Source organism: Equus przewalskii, chromosome 1, assembly GCF_037783145.1.
Source record: "Equus przewalskii isolate Varuska chromosome 1, EquPr2, whole genome shotgun sequence".
NCBI classification, from domain to species: domain Eukaryota; kingdom Metazoa; phylum Chordata; class Mammalia; order Perissodactyla; family Equidae; genus Equus; species Equus przewalskii.
The window spans coordinates 123,873,533-123,890,867 of record NC_091831.1 but is presented as its reverse complement, the minus strand read 5'-3'; the positions used below and the strand labels follow the sequence as shown (position 1 = coordinate 123,890,867).

The following is a 17,335-nucleotide window of genomic DNA, read 5'->3' as shown; positions in this document are numbered from 1 at the left end:
TTGTACAGGATGACCGCCCACCTGTCAGTCCAACCTCATCATGTTCCCTTCAAGAACTTAGGTCTGAGAGGACAAGGTTATTTAGACTGAGGGGCACATACACACACACCTCTTTACAAGATGTGCAGCCACAGAAAAACCTAATAAGCAAGATGCCCAATAGCACGATTCAGGATCCATAAAAAGGGCCTTAGAGATCATCAACTGCAGCCCACTCACTGCAAATCTGGAAACTGAGGCCCAGAAAGGGACAGAGACTGATCCAAGGTCACAGAGCTAACTGGAGGCTAGAGCCCAGGTCTCTGGACTCCTGGTCTGGTGCTCCTTCTACTGCCTGCACACTTAGCAAGCAAGGCAAGGCAGGGAGCAGGAACTCAGAGAGCCCGGGCCACGGGGACGACCCCCACTGCAGTCTGGGAGTTTTGTCCAAGGGCTGGATTTTGAGAGTTCCTCTGGGAGGGGGCGGGGTGGGGCCAGGAAGTAGCTGCAACCTGTTCCTCCAGCACCTGGGAGTAGCTCCGGAGTCTGGGTCCCCTGGCCAGGTGTTGCTTCTGTGACCTCCATGTCCCTTCAACTCTTATGCTGTGTCCACTGAGTGGCAGAGGTCCAGGCCCGACGCCTTCCGGACCTGGGAAGTGGAGACCTGGGAAAGGGCGAGGGGTGACAAAGCTCCCCGTGGCATGGACACGCTGGCGAGAGCCAGTAGAACCGACGACAGGGCCAAGCGCAGCCCAGAGCCTCTCCCACGGGGGAAGAGGACAAGCTAGGGCGGGGCTGCGAGTACTCAGTTGTTTTTTCCTTCCTTGTGCGCCACCCCATGCATTCTTCTCAAGGGCCGTCTCATCTCGGTGGCACTGCCCTCAAGGACGCCTTGGGGCTCCCAGCCTTCAGCCCTGGGGCGCGGGTGGGAATGAAGGGCGGGGAGGAGGCCTGTGCGCACCCCTGACTCCACCTGGGCGCATGGCTGTGGTCGCACCTCAGACTGGCGAGTGATGGGGCGCTCGTTTGGAGGTTACGGAGTTCAGGGTCTGTGGCAGGTCGTTAGGTCGGGCCCCACGAGGGGAGGCGGCCCCCTGCCTTCGGCTCCTCCCCCGCCGCCCTGCCCCGCCCCTCGCGGGAGGGGACCGGGGGCGGGGACCGCGGGGAAGGCGCGGACCGGCCGGGCCAGGTGCAGCGCCCGCGTGTCTGGGGGCCGCTGCGGCTCCGAGGAGTGTTCGGGCCCCAGCCCGCTTGTGCCACGTCCCTGCGCCCTCTGGACTGGACGCCTGGGACCCTCGGAGCCAGGTAACCGAGGGCGGGACTCCCGGCCAGTGCCGCGCGCGTCCTCCCAGCCTCCGGGTCCATGCGCACCCCGCCTCCGCGGCCGCCCCGCATTCCCCGGGAGCCCGTCGGCCAATGCAGGGCCGGGTCCTGGAAAGTTTGCGCCCGGCCGGCCGCGCCCCGGGCGGCCGTGAGCGCAGCCCCTTCCCCCGCTCGCCCCCCGCCCAGCCTCCCGCAGCGCCCGGAGCCGGTGCGATGGTGGGGCAGCCGCCGCGGCTGCACACGGTCTCCGCTGAAATTAGTTGATTTTTGCCTTCTTGCTTTTCCTCTCTCTCACTCTTCTGAGCGTTTGAGTCCCTCCCTGCGTCCTTCAGTCCCTTGAAAAGATCCCTGGATGGGGGCTGCAGAGTTGGCGATTTCTTAAGAGATGTTTACATTTGTGCTTCCCGCCTCCTCGGGCCGGATATACGATAGGAGACTGGGCTGAGCGAGACGGGGTGCGGAAGAGGGGGCGGCCCTCTGCCCAGGGGGGCCCGTCTGGGCCCTGTTGAAGTGAGTTCCCAACCACGGGGAGTCCCGGCTTCTGTCCTGTCTCCCGGCAGGCACAGCCGGGCTGGGCATCCTTGACCTCCCCCCCACCCCCGACCCCATTCCCCCCAGGCCTTCCCAAGCCCAGTCAGATGAGCGCAGGAGAGAGGGTGGCCCACAGCCCGGCAGGGACATAGATCAAGAGCTCAGTAACCCTTGCTGATTTGAGCAGAATGAGCTTCATCCAGCTTCGGCTGCACAGAGGGCTCCGTTCAGAGCGGAGATGGGAATGAAAGATGCCCCTTCCCGCGCAGAACCAGAGAGAACAGATGGAGAGGTCAGTGGATCAGAGAAGAGCTAACATCACTAACATGGACACATCTCTGATTTCATTTTACACCACAGTAACCAGTGGGGTAGTAGATCTTATTCTACTGGCAGGTGAGACAAAAGGAGGCCCAAAGAGTTTAAGTAATTTGCTGGGGAAACGTGGTGGACCTGAACCTCAGACCACCATTTTCTAGAGCCAGGTGGTTGGTTCTCCATTTTTGCTGGGCCCCTGACTCAGCAGGGCTTCATTTCTTTTTCCCCCTTCCCTCAAGGTTCTTCCGCTGAAAGGGGTAGGCCAGGAGAGGGCATCTCCAAGAAGAAATAAAATCGGTCAGGAAGCTCCTCCAAGAGAGCTTGGGAACTCCTCTCCTTGCTAAGCTGCGGCAGCTGCAGGACGCCGGCACCTGTTTTGGCTGCTGGAGCCATAGTGCTGGGCGCGCAGAAGGTGCTCGACGAGAATGGGATGAATTAAGCTGAAACGGCAGAGATTCTTTTCCAGCCGACGATCTTTGCCCTTGTTGAGCAGAAAGGGCACTTTGAAAAACTGGACCACATAGTTGCCCACCGTCACCCTCGAGGGTCCTTGACATCCTCACCCACTTGGGGCAACTTGGTTTTTTTTAAACCAGTGAGCACATCCCAGCTTGGCCCTGCCCTAGGCTGGAGGCTGAGGACCCTTGTCCCATCTATATCCAAGTCTTACCCATTCCTCCAGAAAATGTTTTTTATTTTCAAGATTAGCACCTGAGCTAACAACTGTTGCCAATCTTTTTTTTTTTTTCTGCTTTATCTCCCCAAATCCCCCTGGTACATAGTTGTATATCTTAGTTGTGGGTCCTTCTAGTTGTGGGATGTGGGACGCCGCCTCAGTGTGACCTGATGAGTGGTACCATGTCTGCGCCCAGGATCTGAATGGGCGAAACCCTGGGCCACCGCAGCATAGCACGCGAACTTAACCACTCGGCCATGGGGCTGGCCCCCAGAAAATCTTATTTGGAAACTTTAATCTTTACTGCCTCCTCCCTCTCTCTACCAGTCCATGGGGCAACTATGGATTGCGGGAAGAGAACTTGCTTTTGTGGGCCTCAATTTCCTCATCTGTAAAATGGGGACAATAGAATCTGCATGGTTTTATGAGAGAGTGAGTTGTCCAGAGGGCTCTGTTAGCTTCAAAGCAAGCCATAAGAGGTGATTGTTATTTTCTCATGTGTATGTGGAAGAATCTTTTTCCATCGCCATTGTGGTTTGCCAGATTAAGAGTTGGAGTTGATGTTAGGGGAGGGACTCCAGACGTTGGGCCTTGAAGGATGTGTAGGAGTTTACCAGCTTGTTGGAAAAATTGGGGAGGAAGGGGACAGGGCAGGTGGAGGGAACAATAACAATGCTTTGCCTGAAGAAATGAATCTGCAATGGTGACTCCTCCTGTGTCTGAGGCCACTGTAGGTCCCCCCCAGCCTTGCCTCTCAACCACTCCCTGTGGGCTTCCTTCCCCTGAATAGGGTGAAGCCTTGACCTGGGCCATAGCTCATGCATTCCTGTCCTCTGGCCTTCTCTTTATCGCCACTATCACTGCAAGTCTGGTGGCTTTCAGGAACAGTGGATGGAAAAGTACGTCTGTTGTGACCTGATGTGAGTCAGTCCTTCGTAAATAATGGGGTTGCACGTCAGCTCTGATGCCTGGACCTGCGCCCTGGTGTTTTGCCCACGGTTGGAGACATGGTGTTGGCTCCTGGGGGAAAAGGACAAAGGTGACTCTAGATGTTATTTTGAAATTTTGCAGGATGGCAGTGAGGAGCCGACAGGTGTGGGAGATGTGATCATTTTTGGCATCGAGGCAAAAAGACAGTGTCCCCCAAAGCAGCAGTCCAAGGTGTAATTCCCGCCCATGCCCTGCCCCGTAAGGCAGGGGTTATCTTAGAGAGTTGTCCTCACTTCTGGCTTGGACAGCAGGCCAGGAACACCCCCAGTGTCCTCTGTGGGGACTTGAGTGGTAAATTTTGCCTAAACCTCAAACGGGCCTTTTGCTTGGACAAGCCATAGCGGCCTTAGACATCTTCCTCTTTGATTCTTTGGGAGCCCTGCAGCCAGGCTAACCCTGCTGGGGTTCACTGGGGGCCTGCCAGAGGCTCAGAGCCCGGCCGTCATGGGCTTCTAGACCCCGTGGTCCCAAATTCAGCCACTCTGCCAGCTTGCTACCAGTCTTTGTGTTGGCCACTGCACTCTTGGGAGCTGAAGGCTCATGTGGCTGGTGGGAGCCTGGATTCTAATTCTGACACATCTAACTCAGCATGACTGTGGCCCTGTCACTTCTTGTGCCTCAGTTTCCTCATCTATACAGGAGACACTTGGCTTAGGTCAGGGGCTACTGACATTTTGGACCAGATAATTCTGGTTTGTAGGGGCTGTCCTGTGCATTGTAGGATGTTCTGCAGCATCCCTGATCTCTACCCACCAGATGCCATAGTACGACCTCCTGCTTCCTTCTTGACAACCAGAAATGTCTCCAGACATTGCCAAATGTCCCCTGGCGGCAAAATTGTCTCTGGTTGAGAACCACTGGGTCAGATGATCTCAGAAGACCTTTCCGAGGGTGACCTCAGGACCAGGGGACCATTTCTCCTTCCAGCCCCTGCTCTGTAAAAGTGGACCCTGTGTGAAGGAGGAGTCCGCAGGTGGGGGCTCCAAGGGCTTACAGGGTGGATGGGAGCTATGAGAAAAGGGAAGGCTCTGGGCCGCGGGGCCTCTTGCTGAGAGCCAAGGCCAAGTGCTCTTTGCCTTCCAGATCTCAGGTCACTAGGACGGTGGGGGCGGGGCGGGCAGGCTGTGGTCAGCCATGCACTAAGGTCAGCAGCCTTCCAGCCAGTGACTAATCATCTGTATGTGCCCTAAGACCGGGGCTTCTCCACGGTCCCCTCTCACGCTGCCCTGGGAGGGGACACAGGAAGTGAATCAGCCTGCCCACTGCCCAGAGGAGGGAGAGGCGGGGTGTGCTGGTGTTAGATACAAGGGCCTGCCCCCACCCGGCGCAGTTTTATTTTGTTTATTCCTCCCAAGTTAGCTGTTTATTAACTTTGTCCGTGGAAGCCCCTTCTGACCTTGTTGCTTAATGGAAGGGCGAAGATTTATCTTCTCCAGGGATGGGAGGGGGGTTGTTGATGAATCTTGGAAGTAAGTCACTGTTTTGGGGACAACAGGTTGCGAGATTTTGGGCAGTATTAACCCAAAACGGTTGGTTTGGTTATTCATTCTTATAGTCCTTATTGAAGGAGTAGAGGTTGCTCTAGATTGCGGGCTAGATGCCGGGGACGGAGCGGCGAGTTAGACACCGTCCCTGCCTGCAGAAACCTTCCGTCTGGGAGGACGGAGAGCTCAGTCTGTAACTGAGTGCGCTGGAGCCTGTGCGAGCATGCACAGAGGACGGTGTGCTCAGCTGCGCGAGGGGAGCTCTGTAGCGACTTGGGGATGGGCGCACGGGGGCATGCATGGGTTTGGGGACGTGGGGGTTGTGTATAGAGGGTTTCAGCAAGAAGAGGTGGGTTTGGGTTTGTTTTTGCCTTTTTTTAGTGTGGTAAAATATACATAACACAAAATTTACCATTTTAATCACTTTAAGGCGTACAGTTCAGTGTCGCTACGTACATTTACATGGTTGTGCAACCATCGTCACCATCCAACCCTGGAACGCTCTTCACTCCAGAAAACTGAAATTCTGTACCCCCTAAACACTAACTCCCCATTCCCTTCTCCCCCCAGCCCCTGGTAGCCGCCATTCGTCTTTCTGTCTCTGTGAATTTGACTGTTCTAGGTACTTCATATAAATAGACTCATACGTGTGAACTTTTGTGTCTGGTGTCTTTCACTTGGCATCATGTTTTAAGATTCATCTGTGTTATAGTGTGCATCAGAATTTCCGTCCTTTTTAAGGCTGAATAATATCCCATTGCATGGATGTACCACATTTTGTTTATCCTTTCATCTGTGGATGGACACCTGGGTCGCTTCCACCTTTGGGACATTGTCAATGGTGCTGCTCTGAACATAGGTGGACAGATATCTGTTGGAGGCCCTTCTTTCGATTTTTTGGGGGGTATATTCCCAGAAGTGGAATAACTGGATCATATGGAAATTCTATGTTTAATTTTTTTGAGGAACTGCCATGCTATTGAAGAAGTGTTTGAACTAGATTTTAAGGATGACCATGAGATCTCCAGGCGTCTAAGCAGAGGAAGGAGAAGAGAGGGAGAAGGCGGGGGGGGCGGGGGGTAAGGGGAAGAGAGAGCCTAAACCGTGGTGTGAAACAAGTGGCGGAGGGTGTTTGTACTTGGGATTGAAGCAGGGTGTGGCTGGAGATGAGGCCGTGGAGCGGGAGATGGGGAGGCTCTGGGACCAGGCTGGGAACGCGCAGGCTCCTCACCTTGGGCAGTGCGAAGCCTTGAGGGGTTTGTAATCAGGAAGTGATACAGGCCAGCTGTCATCTTAGAAGGACATAGCTGTGAGTGATGTCACAGGTGCATTAGAGGGAAAGAGGCTTAAGGCAAGAACCAAGGGGGAGAAAACTGGGTAACACTGAAGCCATGTCGTTGGGGGCGTGGAGGGAGCAGTCTGAAGGGTGGACGTGCTGCACAAGGGTGCCTAGGTTTCTGGGTCGGCGGCTGGGTGAGGGGTGGTGCCGCTGCCTGGGCGAGCTTGCAGGAGGAGCAGCTGATTTGGCAAGACAATGAGGGGATAAGCTTGGGTCCCGCTGGCTTGAAGGGGCCCATGACACCACCTGGGTGAACATGAGGGTTTGAGGGCCTGCAAAGCTGTGCAGGGCTCGGTGCTTTGGGACAGGGAGAGAAGCTGGTGGAGGGCAAGAGAAGGGATTGCCGTCAGATGGCACAGAGGACCCAGCGGAGTTGGAGGCCAGGACATGGGGTCACCTCTGCTCAGTATGGGCCAGTCCCTGCCCTGAGCATTTCATGTCAGTCCACACATGTTCACTGCCAAGCTCAAGGCTCTGTTCTTGAGGCCGAGCACTGGGGGTGGAGGTGTAGAGAGAAACATGAGCCACTGACCTGGATTCATTTGTTCGTCTCATAAAGCTTAGAAAATAGAGCTTGGCCAATACCTTTGCACAGTTAAAGATTTAATCACAATCATGCCAGGTGGTAACAGGAGAAATGGAGCGTGTTATGAAAGTGTGTAGTGGGGACGTGGTTCCGTCTAGGGCAGGGTTCCTCACCTCGGCACTCTTGACACTTTGGACCAGATAATTCCTTGTCGTGGGGGCTGTCCTGTGCATTGTAGGATGTTTAGCAGCATCCCTGGCCTCTACCCACTAGATGACTAGCCACACACAAACTCCCATCCCAGTCGTGACAACCAAAAATGCCATCAGACATTGCCAAATGTCTCCTTTGGGGCAGAATCACCCTCAGTTGCGATCCATTGGTCCAGGGGTCAGGAAGGGCTTCTTGAGGGAATGATGTTAATCTCACTTCTAGAAGAGAGACAAGAGCTAGTCAAGATAAAGCAGGGGCAGAGAGTGGAGGAGAATATTCAGGGCACAAGTAACAGTGTGTGCAAAGGCCCTCAGGTGGGAAAGCGTGAGGGAGACCAGTGAGGAGGCTGGTGGAGCTGATGAAGAAGGCTTCCCCTGGGTGAGCAGCGGGAGTGTTGGTGGAGGTGGGGAAGAGCGGACAGACTCTAGGCATAACCAGGAGGGAACCCAGGCGAGGAAGCCTCCCGCGGATGGAGGATGAGAGTGGCTGGAAGCTGGCGAGTTACATGTTGGGCATGTTGGATTGGAAATCCTTGGGCGACAGCCAAGTGGGACCCTGAGCTCAGAAGCGAGGTCTGGCTGGACATGTGCTTTTGGGAGTTACATGCATATAGATGATGAGCGAAACCTTGGCGTGGGTGAGAGAGCCCAGGGAGAGCGTGTGGACCACGGAGAGCAGAGCAAAGAGCAGGGCCTAGCAGTGAGCTCCAGGAGCACCAGCATTTAGAGCCGAGGAGGAGTCTGTAGAGACTGGGGAGGAGTTCCCAGAGAGGGAGCAGAGACAGTGGAGCGTGTGGCCCTGGCAGCCCATGAAAAGGAGGAGTGCGTGGCCCGCGGGGAGGTCTGCAGAGCGAGCAAGCAAGAGGAGGGCTGGGAAGCAGCCGCCCGATTTGGAGCCCAGACAGTGCCGTGGGGGGAGGTCAGACCGAGGCAGTGGAGGAATGGGGCAGGAGGGAAGGGAGACAGCTGGCAGATGGCTTTCCCAAAAATGCGTCAGTAAAGCTGAGGAGAGAGAGTGGAAGCCAGAAAGGGAAGTGGTTAGGGAGGGCTTTATTTGTTTATTTCATCTTCCTTCTTTGGCTCTCCCCCTTTTTTCTTAGAAAATAGATGTACATGTTCAGAATTCAAAAATTGTGAAGATTTCACTGTGAAAAGTCTTCGTGCCCCGTGTCCCTTGGCCTGCCAGTTCCCTCCCCTCCTCGGGGGCGACTTTACCAATTTCTTACATATTCTTCCAGAGATGTTTCACCCGGGAGTCGGTAATTACAGACAGAGGTCATTCCCCTAAATGGCAGTGCTCGTTATGCATTCTTCTGCCCCTGATTCCTTCTTTTCCCGCTTGGCTGTCTGAGATGCTTCCAGATCAGTACCTAGAAAGCGTCTTCATTCCCATTTACGGCTATATTGTGTTCCACCATATGGGTGTCACCTCATTGATTTAACTAGTGTCCTGTTTTTCAGACATCATAATGTCCCACTGAATCCCCTTGTGCTCTAGTCATTTTGCCGTGTAGGTGGGTATGTGTGGGATAAAGTCCCAGAAGTGGAATTGATGGGTCAGAAAGTCCGTGCGTTTGTATTTTGAAAGCTCTCGGCATATCACTCTCCATAGAATTCCTGAGAATGTACACTCCTACCGGCAATGTATGCGGATGCTCGTTTTCCCACACCTTCCGATACAGTGTGTTACCAAACTTACTGATATTTGACAATCTGGAAGACAAAAATAGTTTCTCGATATAGTTTTAATTTGCATTTTTCTTGCTATGAATAAGGTTGAACACGTTTTTCTAGATGTAAGAGCCATTTGTATTTCCTTTTCTGTGAACTGTTTCTATGTTTTGCCCATTTTCTATCAGCTTGTTGGTCTTTTTCTTATTGAATTGGAGGTGATCCTTATGTATGTGGGAAACTAGTCTTTTATCTAGAGTATAAATTACAAGTGTTTTTTCCCCTAGTTGATCAGGGAGTTTTTTGCTCTCGCTACTGTTTTTTAAGAATTATTAATGCTGGGGCCGGCCTTGTGGCCCATTGGTTAGGTTTGCACGCTCTGCTTTGGCGGCCCAGGGTTTCACCAGTTCCGATCCCAGGCGCGGACCTGGCACAGCCCATCAGGCCACGCTGAGGCAGTGTCCCACATGCCACAACTGGAAGGACCTACAACTAAAATATACAACTATATACTGGGGGGATTTGGGGAGAAAAAGCAGAAAAAAAAAAAGAATTCTTAGTGCTGATAGGGGAGATTCGGTAGAGAGGGGTGGTCCCTGGCACAGGGAGCCCTGAGGAAGCATTGGGGTGCATTCCAGATTGGGACCAGGACCTGAAACACCTCTGCTGTATGACAGGCAGAGGCGAGGGAGGAGGGTGCTGGTGCCAGGGGGCCAGAGACAACAAGTTGACGAGTGAAGGTAGATAGTTGAGTTCGTCCAGGGATGGCGTTGTGTTACAAGGTACCAGACATTCAGAGGGCGGAGGACACTGTGTTACGGAGAGGGAGGTTGGATCAGAGAGCCCTGGAAGCTGAGCTGGGTGAGGGGAGTGTGTGGCTGGGTGTTCTGAGTTTTCGTCCATTTGGCAGCCATTAATCACCGGGCCACACTCAATGGCCAGCGTTGTTTCCATCTCCTCTGTGGTCCAGGCCCATTCTCTGAACCACCTCCTTATCTCACGGTCACACACTGAGCCAGTGTTTCCCCTGCCCTAACCTGTCCCAGGGCAGGTACCCAGTAACCCGGGACAGCCCCGATGCCCCCAGAGCCCACTGGAACTAGTCAGACTAGCCAGTCCTGACCCGTCTCCCCTGCCCTGCCTTTTCCATGGAAACCCTAGTAAAACTCTGGCCTAGCCTTCCCCTCACTCCTGCTTCTGCCTCCTGACCAAAACCTAGCGCTTCTCTTGTGGTCGTATGCGGTGCGCCCCTTCTCTTGGGAAATGTAAGCAATAAGTTCTTCTTTCAATGGCATTAGCCTCTCTGTGTGCCATTTGGCTACCTCCATAAGTTAAAATCTTACGGGTACAGTTGAGACAACAGAGAGCCTTGGACAAGGACAGAGTATGAAGGTCAGTGAGTGGCAGGTCTCAGTGAGGCTCCAGAACTGTCAGGTGTGAGTGGTTCCATAAGCAAGCTCTCAGGGCAGACCTCCTGGGGGAGGTGGCTGCCGATAAGGAGAGGCCTCGTGGTGGGCATGGCAGGAGCGCAGACTGGGAGGTACAGAGGTGTGTGTGGGAGGTGTGTGTATGGGGTGGGGGCAGTGATCAGAACCGGGAGACAAGAAAAATACACAAGGAGGAGGTGAATCTGGTGGATTATGGGAAAGGATGGGGCCATAGGGTCAAAGATGCAGGGTGGACCCTGTGGATGCTTTTTGAAAACAATTTTTTAATTCCCAGGAATAATTTGACTTTGTGTTAACTCCCTCTGGGGCTTCAGGGTGGGGCTGTGAAGCTGCTTATGACAGTCAGCTCCCTGGTCCGCACCTTTTCGATATCACGTTAACACAGCCCCCTCCCTGGATGGACTCAACTGTGTGCCTTACCTCCTCGACTAGCTGCCACCAGCCCCTGGCACCACCCCTTCCTCCCACCCTTCTGCCTGTTAGACGGAGGAGGTGTTTCCCCTCCTCTCTCAAGTGAGCCTCCACCATTTTGGCTCCATGAAGACCCTCGCCTCTCTCCCAGATCCTCCCTACCCTGGGATCAGATGCCCATACCTGTCAACTGGTTCTGACCTTCCAGTGGCATTTGAATTGAGAAAAGAATTCTTTTTTTTTTCTGCTTTATCCCCCGCTGTACACAGTTGTATATCTTAGTTGCAGGTCCTTCTAGTTGTGGGATGTGGGACCCCGCCTCAATGTGGCCTGATGAGCAGTGCCATGTCCACACCCAGGATCCGAACCCTGGGCCGCCTCAGCGGAGCGCGCAAACTTAACCACTCGGCCACGGAGCCGGCCCCAGAGAAAAGAATGCTTGAAGACCAAAAAGTCTTCCAAATTTGGCGAATTGTGTAATAATGGTGGATGGTTGGCAGTAGCATCGCTGAATAGGAGCTGGGGGTCCTGCTCAAATCACACAGAATCTTTTCTTGGCTGCGGGGCGGGAAGGGGAGAATTTGCCCAATTGTAATAACTCTGGCCTGCATCCCAGTCCTGTGAGCTCTAAGTCAGTAAGTGCACGGGACATTCATCAACGCACCCACACAATTGGCGATTACTCACGCTTCCCTACGATTTCTTTTATTTTTGCTTAGAGAGTTGTTTACCCTTTTGAGAGTGAAGTGTGTGGGGAAATAACCTCACACTCAGCAAGTGCTTACGTAGTTCTGATGAACTCTGCACAGGGCCAGGTGCTCTGGGTGGTCCGAGTCTGTCGGGTTTGTTTCTCCCGTCCAGGAGAGACACCGTGTACTGAGTCACCCGTATGCCGTCGAGCTCCAGTGGCGAGTGCAGAGAACAGGGGGAAGCCAGCTGGGTTGTGGTTGGCAGAGAAGACATCTTGAAAGAAGAGGAGTTCAAGCAGACAGGGGGTCTGGAAGAAGTGATAAAGGAAGGGGAAGGAGGTCCGGTGAGGAGCCACCTGGTTTCTGGCACTCCACGGGCCAGGTGTCCCTGGGGGAGGTGGAGCATCAGGCCTCCAGGGAGGCAGGAGGATGGTGAGTCTACTCTGGGGTGACAAGTGCGCCGCCAAGATGGGAAGGGACAGAAGGCAGCACAGTCACTGTGGGCTCTGTCAGCAGTAGGGGAGCAGCGCGCCTCGCAGCCTCCCTGCTGGGAGGGGAGTCCCGGGGGACCCGCAAGCTGGATGGGATGGGATGGACGTGGTGACCTTGCATTTCAGTGAGGACGGTGAGGCTTTGAAAACTTCCTTCCAGTGGGGGTTTGTTGCCTCCTCAAGGATCCTTCAGTTGCCCCCAGGGCAGGAAACAAGTGTTTCCCCAGATCAGGGCTCAATAATGCTTCTCCCGGCTGGGAGTCCTTCTCTTGAAAGGCAGAGGTGGGGAGCAGCCGCTGAGAAGGCGCCAAGTGGGGAGGGTGTCAGTTTTTGAAATATGAGACGTCAATAGTTTATTTCTTAGATGTTTTTGGTATGCGTCCTGTCTAGAACCTGACCAGTGGTTTAAGAAAATTTGTAAGTGAAAAAAAAGGAAATTGTGTGAAGGAGGATGAAATTGGCTTAACCACAAGTCTGCTGGGAGGATGCGGGAGGAGGGGGAGTGACCGGCTCTGTTGCCCTCCCCCCTTTTCCCTCCTCCCTCCTCGTCTGGTTTGGTTTAATCTTCACTTTCCTACCAGGGATGGTTCCTCCGAGTCCAACAGATGCCCAGTTGCAGGAATGCTCCTTCTAGGTTGTAGCTTAACAAGACTGGGGGCTTCTGGACTTACCCTAGGACCAGCTCGCTGTGTGATGCTGAGCAAACCACATAACGTCTCTGGGCCTTAGTTTCACACCTGGATTCTCTTCTAGATGCATCAGTTTTGCCTTTTAGTTGCCTTTTCTGCTCCTTCTAATGATCAAGTCTTTGCTTATCATGCTCAGGATTTCCTTAACGGCTTGAAAAGAGCAGAAGAGGAGTCTGAGGAAGTGAATTCCAGTGACCACCCTCTCACAGGCCGGGGAAGGGGAGGGACCCAGCCTCTGGCTGGGCCTCCGCCCACCATTGTCCCCAAGGCCTCAGATTTGACTTTCAAAGGGAAAGCACCTCTCCTGATAAGGTGGGCTTTGTTCCTTTAAAGAAGGCTTTGTTCGGCTCCCAGTTTTGTTTCCAGTTTTGTTTCCAGTGTCCTGCTGGCCTGAGGAGGACGGAGGCTGACCCAGGTCTCTGGGGGGTTAAATGAGTCCCTCTTGGGGTGAGCCAGAGGGTTTCACGCCCCAGGACGTGCCGAGTCATGCCTTCAGTGCTGCTCACCGAGTGCCTCCTGGTGCTGGGCAGGTGTTGCCATCTTCATTTTCTCATGCTGGGATGTGGAAACTGAGGCACAGGAAGGTCGCACAGCTCGTGCAGAGTCACGTGGGCCTCCCAGGGACAGCTCAGTCAGACTTGAACCAGATCTTTGCACTCCTTGCCCAACGCTCTCTTCCAGCAGACTGTTTAAGATGGGTCCTGACACAGCTGGGTTCTCTGCCCCTCTACTCCACTCCTCCTGCTCTGACTTATCCCCCGAAGGGCCAGCTGCCACCAGTTGTTGTGGAAATGAATTCACCCTGCACAGGGAGATCTGCGCCTCTGCTTGAAAAGTAAGAGGAAAAAAAATTCCTCTAATAATTTCAGCTAATCTGCACGACCTCTCCTCTATCCCCAAAGTCAGCATGTTCTTCAGGCCCTTTTGTAAAAAGACCCTAAGAAATGAATCTCTAACGGTGAAATTTCCAGCCTCGTGGTGTGGAGGGCGGCCCTTGACTCATACTGCAGAGGTGACCACTTTTCCATCTGCTTACACAGATGCCAGCCCAATGTAGCATTCCTGGGCCAAGAACTATAGGGACCTATCTCCAAGCGTGTTTCCACCTTTATGCTACTTCCTTTCTCACGGTGCTCTATGGGACTCCATGGGGACACATTTGGGAGAGGCATTTTAACGATGGAAAAGATTTTTTCCTTCTCACTTTTCATGTAGAAGCTCTGCTTTCCATCCCTGGGCAAAGTGAATCACTTTCCACCATAACCAGTGGCCATTGGGGCTTTGGGGGGCAGGAAGGGACGGCCAGGGCTCAGGGACAGCTGTGGCCAGGGTCCCTACCCACCCCCGTCCTGCATCCCCATCTCAGCCCCGTCCCGTGTCCCCCTCCCCCCGGAACGGCAGGTCACCTGCTACACCTTCCTGAGCTCTGGCTGCGTGTTCTTGGGGCTGATCTGGAAGGACGCCTTATTCCCCTTCTTCATGGGTTTTTGAGTAGTGCGTCTTCCCTCAGCCCTTGAGAAAGGCCTGTGCTTCGCAACGCTGGAATAAGGACCTCGAGTCACGTTTCGGCCACCGGGGCTCTAATCCGCTGCTGCATCCAGATATTGTGAAGCATGCTGCTGATGACAGGGCTTGGCAGGAAACACGCGTCCTGGCGAGGAGGAAGGAGGGTCCCCCTCGCAGCCTGGCGCGGGCCGGGGAAGGCGCGTCCTCTGCTATGGCAGCGTCGTCGAGGCAGATGCTCCTCACTGAACACCAGCTGTGCACCACACCCTTAACCCTGGGCTCTTGTTAATGCTCGAAACAGACCAAAGAGGTGGGCCCCCTGGGGATTATAAAAGTGCCCCCCCAGAGCCACGCCGTGAGAGCTCAGTGGAGTGTGAAATGCCCACGAGCAGACTAAGTGCTCAGTAAATGGGCTTTCAGCTCAACCCCGCCACTCCATTTTGCAGAAGGGGAGAGAGGCTCTAGAGAGACGTCGGGACTCAGGGCCAGGTTGAGCCCACGGCGGAGCCCCGACTCCCATGTCGCTGACAGGAGCAGTGTGTGCTCTGGAGCCTCCCACTTGTCTGAGTTCCTCCTTCGCTGTGGGGCCATTTGCCAGTCACACCCTTTCCCATCCGGGCCCTGTGTCCTTCTCTGACCCCCAGCGTCCTCCACTCTCAGCTGAAGGTCTGGCGCGAGCCAGTCACCGGTCCCGTCCACGTGACCTTCCTCCTTCTGCTAGATCACACCTCCTTGGCTCCTTGGCTGCCCCTGACCATTTGCCCCTCACTTGTGGGGCGTGTTCTTTGGGTAATAGTTATGTGAAATGGGTCACCCGCCGGTTTGATCGGTTAGCAATTCCCCCAGTCCGGGCGGTGAAGCTCAGGGTTAATGATTGCCCGGGAAAGCCGCTCAGGAATGTACATGGTGTGAGGCGGGAGGGTGGGGGAGGCCACTCTGAGCCTGGAGGAGGGATCCCCCAGGCCGGGCCGGGCTAGGCCGGGGGCGCTGTGCCCAGCCTGCTCCCTGCGCCCCTCCCGGCGCTGTCCTCCCATCTGTTGCCTCTCTGAATTCAGCGCCAGCAGGCTTCCCTGCCCTGGGCCTTGGCTTTCAAGTCCCTCGCACCGGGGGCGCTGTTCCCTCCTGTTTGCCAGAGCAAGCCCTCCCCCTCTTTTGGCATCCACCTCAAGCGCTGCCTCCTCCAGGAGCCTTCCCTGACTGCTCTGACATCCTTGCTCAGGGCCCCTTCTCGGAACTCATTGGGCAGATTTTTTCTGAGCTCTCCCCGGTGTGTCGGGCACTCTGCTTGGTTCTGGGGACTCGTCACCGAGCAGGGTGGGAGCCTGCCGTCCGGGAGGGGGATAGATGTGCTCCAGGAGCCCCCATGCCGCCTGAGGTGCAGCAGGGGTGCCAGTGGAGGCCCCATGACCCCGGGCGTAGAGGGAGGCAAGGGGCACTGGAGTCTGATGAAGTCAGGTGGAATTTTCCAGGCTGGCAGGGAATGAGGCAGAGGGAGCAGCGTGTACAAGGCAGGATTCTGTGGTCAGATAGTGATGCAGCTGTGGCTGTGTGGGGTTAGGGCACCTGTGAAACACCCGAGTGGGTGTGTTCAGGAGGCAGGTGGCCCCTCAGGTCCCTCCCTCCCTCTCATTGATCCCTTGTAGCTCTATTATTATTTACACCTGTCTCCTCAGAGAAGCGATTCTCTTTGAGGGCAGCCATTTCTTATACCCTGCTCAACAAGGGCCCGAGTGTTGAGACATGCTCACTGAGGAGATGCAGAGTTGAATCTCAAACTCGCCTCCTTGGGTACCCATCGCCGAACTCTCCCATTCTGCCTCTCTCCCCTGCGGGCACCTCCTTTCCACCTTCTCCTGCCAGCACTGGTCCTGAGCTCCCTGTGCTTCCTCTCACCTTGGGCTCCGAGTGTCTCATGTCCCGAGTGGATCCTGGGCCGTGTGAAGGTGACTAGTCACACATGCTCGGGGCAGTTGTTCCAGAACTGGGCCATGTGTCAAATCACCATTGGAGCTTGATAACCAGGCTGATTTTCAGGCCGCCCCCTTGAGGTTCTGATTCAGAAAGCCTGAGAGGGCCTCACCTAGCCCATTCCGTATTTTCAGGAACCCCTGGGTTAATTGCATGCACGTTGGGTGTGGGACTTACTGCTGGAGAGGTTTTCCAGACCCTTGTCTCTACCCCTAACTTCATCCGCCTTCCCAGGATCCGCACCCCAGACTCCACCTGGACATTTTCCAGGCGGGGAGCGGCCCCTCCTCTGTGGGGGACAGTGCCTCTGTCCCTTGAACTAAGGCTTGCCTCCCGGAAGCTCCCATCTGGGGTCTTGGCTCTGCCCTCAGAGGCTGCGTGACCTCTTCCAGGTTTCCAGATCTGCTTTCCCAGGGCGTGGGAAGGCGCTCAGTGCCCCCTTCACCGGTCTCCCTCCCTTCTTTGCTCCTGTGGTCTAGGCTGTCTCACAGGCTGACAGCCGTATCTCACACTTTAAGTTTCTGATCAGATCAGAAGCAAGAGCATCCTTTCCTTAGCAGCCTGACGTCTCCCCGTTAGGGTGAGGGAACTCAACAGTCAGGGCCTGCATCCACGTCCCATCAACCTGGCCGGGACTTTGCCCTTTCCCAGCCTGTGGGGTGGGGAGGGACCTGGCTCCAGCGCCCGCCCTGGGGGCCCAGGAGCTGTGGAGTGGAGGCGCTCTGCTCCTCATTCTGCAGGCTCAGTGCAGACCAGCTCTGCCGGGCCCTGTGCTCACCACGGGCTAGAACCTCAGCGTCTCAACTGTGACTGTGCTCCACCTGGGCTCCAGCTTCCCTCCCTGACCTTTGGAGAGCTCACCGTAACTGAGCTGTGGTGGGCCCAGGCATCAGGAGGTTTGGAAGCTCTCTGGGCGGGTCTACGCGAGTCCAGAGTTGAGGACCCCCGGGCTGGCTGCCTGGCACCCACTGGTCCTGCTCCCACAGTGTGTGGAACTAGGTATACTGGAGTAAAATAGCCAGGGCCATCTTACTCTGTATATCACATAATACTGAGATAAATATTGTATTGTCTAAAAATATAT

General features: G+C 54.9%; 1 protein-coding gene across 5 annotated transcripts in view; it reads left to right on the top strand.

The window, feature by feature from the left end:
* Positions 1-1,115: 1,115 nt before the first annotated feature.
* Positions 1,116-17,335, top strand: part of PAQR5 (progestin and adipoQ receptor family member 5) — an 81,546-nt gene continuing 65,326 nt past the window's right edge. For 2 of the 5 annotated variants that reach the window (XM_070622185.1, XM_070622178.1), the window contains exon 1: positions 1,148-1,284. The gene's annotated coding sequence lies outside the window, so the exon portion shown is untranslated. Of the gene's footprint in view, positions 1,285-17,335 lie in introns of all 5 variants that reach the window. The other 3 variants (XM_070622228.1, XM_008541548.2, XM_008541538.2) reach the window with 3 other exon arrangements.